At 25.7% G+C, this 9,374-nt stretch overlaps 1 non-coding gene across 1 annotated transcript; it reads left to right on the top strand.

Annotated features, from left to right (window-relative positions):
- The first annotated feature begins 8,185 nt into the window (after window positions 1-8,185).
- TRNAH-GUG (transfer RNA histidin (anticodon GUG)) lies at window positions 8,186-8,257 on the top strand. The gene has a single exon. It is a non-coding gene; the product is annotated as a tRNA-His (tRNA).
- Window positions 8,258-9,374: the final 1,117 nt, after the last annotated feature.

Below are 9,374 nucleotides of genomic sequence, written 5' to 3'. Positions count from 1 at the left end.
TGGTCTGAACTCAAATTCCTCAATGCTTAGCTCACAGACATTATCATTCCAAATTCACAATGTCATGGTCCAAATGTTTTTCGGTGGGTATTCAAAGTAGAAAAATCTTTAAATACTATACAATGCTTAATTACATTTTTCATCCACCTCAAGAAAGACATTGTTTTTGTGATTTCAAATGATGCAAAACAACAACTTGTTACAATCTACAAAGTTTCATGTTATGCTAGATGTGGATCTTGGTTTCTCACAATTTGAATGTTCTCGTTCTACATTATTTAATTAGTTTAAAAAAGTTATATTGTTGAATATTATATGCGGTTTACAACTATTACTAATAAAAGCACTAGAGTCATTATAGTCTTGCTTTACTATTTCATAGATTTCTTACTTGATTATTTCATTAGTGGTTAAAAGCTGGATATTATATATTATAGTAGGGATGTTTTATCCCAAAGCCCTAACTCTCTACTAAAAACAATATCCTTGGCCAAACTATTTGAAGACAAGCATACAATTACCATTAAATCTTTCTCGTATTAACCCTTAATAAAACATGTCACCTTAAATAAAAAAACTACATTGGTATTACTCGAACAATCAATCGTATATCAGTTGAATTCTTTTGGCAAAAAATGTATAAGGACATAAAAAACATGTCCACCAATGTCTGCAAGTAAACCAAAACCAACACAACTCGGCCAAAGGATTGTTGCAACCTCTTTCTATTTATGACAAAATATAGAAAGATGTGGTCACAAATTTTATTATGGGACTTCTTCTTTCTCAAGGCCATTGTCATTATGGTATTCATCAACAAATTGTCTAAATATGTCTACTTTACTGCTCTAAAAAGCAGCTATACAAGAAAATAGGTCATTGAGGTTTTTATCAAGACTATTATAAAGTTACATGGGTTTTCAAAATCTATAGTCTTAGATTGAGGCCAAGCTTTTATGAGTAGTTTATAGAAACACCTATTTAAGTGACACTACACTAGTTGTGAGCTTAGCCTACCATTCCCAAAAGTGATGGTCAATTTGAGGCTCTCAATGAATATCTTAATATGCATTTATTGTGTTTTATTGGTGAAAATTTGAAAGAGTAGACTAAATTATTTACATGAGCATAAGTATGGTACAATATTTATTTTTAAACCAACATTTGTATGACACCATTTCAAGTTGTCTAGGATCATGACCCATCAACCATAACCAAGTACCATTTAGATCAAACTAACCCTTCATCCTTAGAAGAGTTGTTGCACCAACGTAATGACATTCTCAATCAATTAAAAACACAATTTATTAAAAGCTCATAATCAAATAACAAAAGAAGGACTCATGTGGAGTTTCAGGTAGGTGACTTTCGTTCGTCAAACTCAATCCATAAAATGTTACGGAGACCACCACCAATCATATGTGTCATTACCTTTAATCACAAATGCAAAAGGTCCTATCACTTAACCAAGAAAAGTTTTAGAGTCTCGCGTAATTTTACGAAGTATCAAACACATTCAATGTCTCCTCATTCAATGGGAGGAATTAGTACATCAAACATTGTGTGGGAAGATATCAATGTCATCAAAAGGGATTATCCTAAGTTCAACCTTGAGGACAAGGTTGATTCCAATGGAGGAAGAAAAGTTATGGTGGTTAAGGGTTCATTGGGCGAATTGACAACTAATGTCAAGGAGATTATTGGAAAATAAAAAAGGTGAAGTCATTAATTGTATGACACATATGGACAAAGACATGAAAAGCATTGCCAACACAAAATTTTTATCAATCAGACCTTGGAGGATTTTGTGTGGCAAGGCTTGCTTTTAAGGACCAACCATTGGGAGTAGATGGGTTGTGAATGATTATGCTTTTGTTTGCCTCTTCATCCTTAAGGGATCTTTTTCTAGTATTTATAATGCATTCATTGAGTTAGCGGATGTTTTCTTTCCATTGAAAGATTTATTTTTTGCTTGCATTTTTCATAATACAATTGTGATATCATTTCCTTGTTCTCTTCAATATGTTGTTCTAGTTTAAACTTCTTATAAATGTATTCTTGTGGTAGTATTTAAATAAGTTTCTATCATTTTCAACAAGAAAAAAAATAAAAAATAAGAAAGAAAATGAGAACAAATATCATATCAATAATTTGTATGATATAAATAGTATGAAAATATGTCAAAACACACTTTTTGAATCACTTGCTACAAAATTAAATTATCTTTATAGTGACTATTCAAGACAAAAAGAGTTTTAACAATATACAAGATTATTTCATCAGGTCCAACAACTACACATTCAAATTCTCAAGGTTAAGCCTCCAACTATTGAGCTTCACTTACACTTTCCAAAACAATATCACATCACATGGACAATCAAATTAAGAATACCTTATCTAAGTCATACAATTGTAAATGAAACTAAATAATAGGTACGAAACATCTTATTATAACAATCCATATCAATCCACTTTCCTTTTAAATTTTACAAGATTTACACAAAAAATTTGGAAAAAATTAATAAAAAAAAAACTTAGATTTAAAATTTTAAATTATTTACAATAACTAATGTATAATTTTTGAATGCTATAAAATCTTTCAAAGAACATCTTAACCTCCCAGTTAAGAATAAACACATTCAAGTATTGATTAAATTAGAAGAAGCAAGATGGCTTAGAGACAAGATGAGAAAAAAAAATGTATTCTAAAGTTATCTCCAATGAGATTCACTTCATAAATGATCGTTAAATAATTAATTTGTACCATAAGTTTCTCTTAAGTATAAACTTTTTCGCTGGTATTTAAAATAATTCACAAAATTTACTCCAAATTGAATAAATGAAGATTGCTTAAGGATGCAACTGTTAGTAAATTTAAACCATTAAAATCAGTATAAATAAACATAATTCATTATCTAGAATGCCATTTTTAATAAATTCTTTTGTACTTCATATTCATTTAAATCATTTAAGAATATTTTAATGGATAAGGGGAAAATAATATTATGTAACTAATTTTAGTAATTACTTTTTTGGATTCAACTAATTATTCAAATATAAAGACAAAATAACAACAAAGCAAATAAAAATACAAGTAATTAAAATATAATCTTGTAGTATATAAAAGTAAAATGTTTATCTAAATACTACAATCCAAATAATAAAAATATAAATAATTAAAATATAAACTTGTGTCAAAATTTAAATAATAGTAATAATATTAATATTATTTATGATAAATATAGTACTAATACCAGTAAATAATAATAATAATTTTATTAATAATAATATCATTAAAACTAATAATAATAATAATGTTATTAATAATAATAAATTTTTCTAGCTTTTTTTTTTCATAATATATAAAAAATTAATATATCATATGTTGATATTATAAGTAATACTATACTAATATTTTTACTACTACTAATATTATCAATAAATTTAATAATAACAACAATCAAATATAATCATAATAATAATATATTATATATTAATATGGTTAATAATACTAATAATAATAATAACACTAATAATTTTACTATTACTAATGTTAATAATTTTCACAATAACAAAATATAATAGTAATAATACTAATAGTAATACTAATAATTTTACTACTATTTTAAGTATTAATTTTCGTATATTATAATTAATAATTTTTTTAATTACTTCTATACTGATAATAATAATAATATATAATAATATATAATAAAAATATATAATAATAACATATAATAATAATAATAATTATTATTATAATATTAATATTGATTATAATTTTACTACTATCACTACAAATAATATTTATAATAATAATATTATTGATAATTACAAATAATAATAATACTTATAAAAATATTACAAATAATAATATTACTTATAATTAATATTATAGTGTAAATCATAAATAATTGAAAAATAAAAATAAATTTTGGTAATTACTTTTTTGGATTCAACTAATTATTCAAATGGAAAGACAAAACAAAACAAAAAAATATGCAAGTAACTAAAATATAATCTCGTACTATATAAAAGTAAAATGTTTACCTAAATACTACAATCTAAATAATAAAAATTTAAATAATTAAAATATAATCTTGTGTCAAAATTGAAATAATAGTAATAATATTAATATTATTTATGATAAGTATAGTACTAACAATAATAAATAATAATAACAATAATAATAATAATAATTTTATTAATAATAATATCATTAAAACTAATAATAATAATGTTGTTAATAATAATAATAATAATAATAATTATAAGTAATACTATACTAATATTTTTACTACTACTAATATTATCAATAAATTTGATAATAACAACAATCATATATAATCATAATCATAATATTAATATATAATATATTAATATGATTAATAATACTTATAATATTAATAAAAATAACAATAACAATAATAATTTTACTATTACTAATGTTAATAATTTTCATGATAAAAAATATAATAGTAATAATACTAACAATTTCACTACTAATTATAGTATTAATTTTCATATATTATATTTAATAATTTTTCTAATTACTTCTTTACTCGTAATAATAATAATAATAATATATAATAACAATAATGTTAATAATATCGATAATAATAATATATAATAGTAACATATAATAATAATACATATTATTATTATTATATTAATATTGGTTATAATTTTACTACTATCACTACAGATCATATTTATAATAATAGTATTATTAATAATTATAAATAATAATAATAATAATACTTATAAAAATATTACAAATAATAATATTATAATAATTACAAATAATAATAATTATAAAATATTACAAATAACAATATTACTTATAATTAATATTATAGTTGAAATCATAAATAAATGAAAAAAAAAACAAACTGATTTTTGTACGATTTGAACCCGGGTTCTTTTGCACACAATTTTAAAATGACGGAGAAAACAAACTTTATAACACTTGTCAATAAAAGAATAAAAAAATATGGGTAATGTAATAATTTTGGTGGTATCTTCTTAATAATGTTAATATTACTTACACCCTACCGTTCTCTAATCACTTCTAAAATTTATTTTCCGAAAGACAATAAACAATTTCAAAAAAAAAATTCCGAAAATCAGGAAATCAATCACTCATCCTTCTACGAAAAAACACTTTTCGAAAGTTTTTAATGGGATGGGAAGCGAAATTTGATAGGGTGCAGAAAGTTTTAGCCATTTTGATAATAGAGGTGCGTGCAGGAAACAAAAGCCTGTACACAAACTCAAAAAATGTTAGGGGTTTTCTTCCTGCACCTCCGATATTTCTTTTACACCTTCAAATTTTTTTAAAATCCAGAATTTCCCTTTGACCATTTTAAAATTTTAAATCAATCACTTCTTTTATTTTTTTCTCTCTTATTTAATGAAAACTACTTCCTCACTCTCTTTTAACCTAAACCTAGCAACCTTCCTCACCTCACCCTCAAACCCTCTGCCTTACTCTCCTCACTCTCTAAGCTCGCCCCTCAAGTCACACTCCTCATTGTTTTTTTCTATGGTCTCCCTCTTCCTTTTGTCATTCCTCTACATTAACACAGGTAATGATATCCCTTCGTAGTTTTTCATTTTTCATTTTTTGTGTTGTTGATGTCATGTTTGTCATGCATCTATAGGTATAAGCATCATTTAGTTGATTGGAGTATAGATCTGTGAGTATCAATGCCTGAAATGTAAACCACGAACCGAAAGTTGACTTCCGCAAGTGATTTAATTCCGATTTCCGTAAGCCACAAAATGACGAAAGTGGACTTCCGTAGACAAAGATAAGTTTCGGAAGTGGACTTCCGCAGACCACTATGAATAGCATGAAAACAACACGACCGAAAGTCGACATCCGTAAGGCATCAATACCCGAAGTTGACTTCCGTAATTAAAACTAACTTTTGTAGTGGTGACTTTCGCAGGTGGTGACTTTCGTAGTTGGTGACTTCCGTAGGTGGTGACTTCCATAGTTGGTGACTTCCGTAGATGAAAATGACTTTTGTAATTGGAAGTGACTTCCGTAAGAAGAGATGCGTAAAAGAGGGTGACTTCTGTAAGTGTTGTGTCTGGAAGTGGACTTCTGTAGGTGTGCAAAAAATATCACCAGAAGTCGACTTCCGTAAGCACGTGGGCGACTTTCGGTGAATGGTATTAGGCAACATTGGCTTAACTCGCCGGATGTCGACTTCCGAAGATATTGGATTCCGAATGTCAACTTCCGATTGTTTTTTTTTTCTATATAAATTTTTTAATATTTATTATTTTATCATCGTTGTTATGTTATTTTTCTAGGTTACGTTGTAATATTTCTTATACTTAATTTTAATGTAAATAAGTTTTAATATTAATTATTTATAATTTAGAATAATTAAAATTTTAATTATTTACGATGAAAGAAGAGAAATTTGAGATGAAACTCGAATTTATTTGTGATTCCATGAAAGTTAAAGAAAAATTGTCTATTTTAGATAACTTTAATTGTCTATTTTAAATAACTTTAACCACCTATAATCTAACATCAGTAATCAATACCACTTTTTTCAAAATAAAAAATATATAAAAACAAAATTAAAATATTCCTCCAACAATAAAATAAATAAAAATAAAATAAAATATACATAAACAGTAAACCATAAAAAGAAATTCAAGATAAATAAAATTCAATCAATAAAAAATAAAAACATTCATTCAAAAATATAAAACAAACAATGAATAAATAAATAAATAGTATACGTAAACAAATAATAATTAAAACAGAAAAAAATATATAAAGAAATAATATATAAAGAAAAAATAAATATTCATGTAAATAAAAATTAAATAAATAATATAAATAAATAATAAATAAAACAGAAGTTATTACTCGATCCCTAACAAAATTACAAAATAAAATAGAAAAACTACTTACTCTATCTACATTACATCTCTTCATCCTAGGGTAGCACCTTACCACAGTGGAAAAAGAAAAGAGAAAACCATGTTATCTTAACTTCACGCACAAGGAAGGAAAAGAAAGAAAAAAAAATGCATATGCTACCATATCCGGAGAAACAAAAGCAACTCACCACTTTCGGAAGAAAAAAATGGGAAGTCGACATCCGTTTATTTTCATTTTCGGATGTCCACTTCCATAATATTGTGAAAAATTAACTTTGCTTTAAAGGACCGGAAGTCCACTTCCGTAAGACTACGAAAAAAAAAACTTTACTTCCATACTGGAAGTCCACTTCCGTTTTACACAGACACTTTCGGATGTCCACTTCCGAAATTGGGATTTTTTTCATTATGTTCTGGAAGTCGATCTGTATATGGCCAAAAAATAACTCCACTTCCGTTTTACACAGACACTTCCAAATGTCCACTTCCGAAAGTAGGGATTTTTTTATTATGTTCCGGAAGTCGACTTCTGTATATGGCTAATGATGGAAAATAATTTTCGTAAAAAGCTATCTCCATATACGTAGAACATTAAAAACCCAGCTCAATTGTTTTCATTTTTTTTCACCTAAGATTTCAATATCTCAAACATAAACTTATCAAATATAAACTTATTAGGTATACGGATTGTAACGCGTACCTTTTTTCTGAGAAGAAATGAAGCAAAGTGGTGAAATACCAGTGGACCCTGAACTGCAAAATTCACACTTCAGCCAGCAACAAAAGTTGTTTTACTAAAAATGAAAGTGAAAGTGAAAGAAAAGGGAAAAATAATTGGAGGTGCAGCCGTACATATACAAAAACTGCTATCATTTAATTCAGACAACCAACTACCTCTGTTTGTTGAATTATTAGGTTTAGCTAATTAAATTTTTTTATTTATTTAATTTTTCAAGAGCATAAATGGATGAGCATGAATCTTTAGAAGTGCAGAAAAAATATTAGGGGTGGAGGAAGAAAACCCAAAATGTTATCACCATGTTCTCGGTTAGAAAACACTTTTGGGCCCAAAGTTGTTCTACTAACTGACACCCTAAATCTTGGTTGCAACTTGGGTCTCCAACCAAGTCCAAAATAGATTATGGACCAAATAAAAACCGTACACTAAATTTTGTATCTTATTTGTAAATAATAGTCTCCAATTGGCATTGAACTGAAACAATGGGAACTTACAAAATAAAACAAATTGTAAAACACCAAACTAACAGACATCAAAGTGGCTGTAGTTTAGTGGTAAGAATTCCACGTTGTGGCCGTGGAGACCTGGGCTCGAATCCCAGCAGCCACAGGTTATTTTTAACTTTTCTTTTTTTTAATTTGATCTTAATAAATCAGTTTCTTTAACATTAGTAATTCATATTTTTAATTTAATAATTTTAGTTGTACAAAAGAGATTTTATTGTAATTCACATTTACCAAATATAAAGAAATTTGTGTAAATATTTACTATCTTTTGAAACATCCACAAGCCACTCAAGTATATATATATATATATATATATATATATATATATATATATATATATATATATATATATATATATTTAAAGTTCTAACATAATTTTAGAAATATATTATCGCAAAGCTGATAATATAAAAATAAATAAATGTTGTGGGATATGATCTATTAAGTCCATAAAATTAATGAGTATTTCACTTTTGTGACCTAAAATATTCTCTCACTTTATTACACATGCGTCTAGTTAAGAAAGACTCAATCACTTGTTTGTATTAATGAAATGTCACTAATTTTAATTTATAATATGAAACATAACTTTATCGTCATTGAAAGTATTATTTTCATTTCTTTAATTATATAATTTATTAATGGCTTTTTAAATAGTTAACAAAAGTTAGTCCTGGTATTGTCCAGAAGTGCGATGGCCCAAGGCCCGCGATTAGAAGAGGTGAAAAAACAACTATGCATAATTTTATAGTTAGTAAACACATTTGTATAAATAAATTAAAGTCTTTGCCTCTTTTTATTTGAATTAAAATAAAGTAGCTAATTAAAAGTTATCTTTTATGTTGATTATTAGTATTTTTTTTTTCTGATGTCTTGTTCATTAATTCATCTCAAATGAACTTTCTACTAATTATTTTAAATGAGTATAGATATAGTCTAGCAATACTGTAATTTATGTGTTTATACTAAACTATTGGATCTACCAAATATTATGTATGATAATTATTAGTGTGCATGAAATATATATTATAAAAAGAGAAATAAATAATATAATTGAACATTTAACTTTAAAGAAAATTTTTTACAACAAAATAGAATTTGAGATAACGAGATGAAACGTAAAGAAGTAACATGTGAAAAATAAATTTGTATGTCTATATTATTAAAAATATATTGGTACTTCTTGTAAGTATGTTAAGTCCAGATTTCCTATTGACATT

The sequence above is a fragment of the Vigna unguiculata genome, chromosome 4 (assembly GCF_037176805.1).
Source record: "Vigna unguiculata cultivar grain cowpea cultivar isolate G323 ecotype 2 chromosome 4, ASM3717680v1, whole genome shotgun sequence".
NCBI lineage: Eukaryota > Viridiplantae > Streptophyta > Magnoliopsida > Fabales > Fabaceae > Vigna > Vigna unguiculata.
Note: the sequence above shows the minus strand (reverse complement) of the source record. Positions and strands in the feature narration are given on the sequence as shown.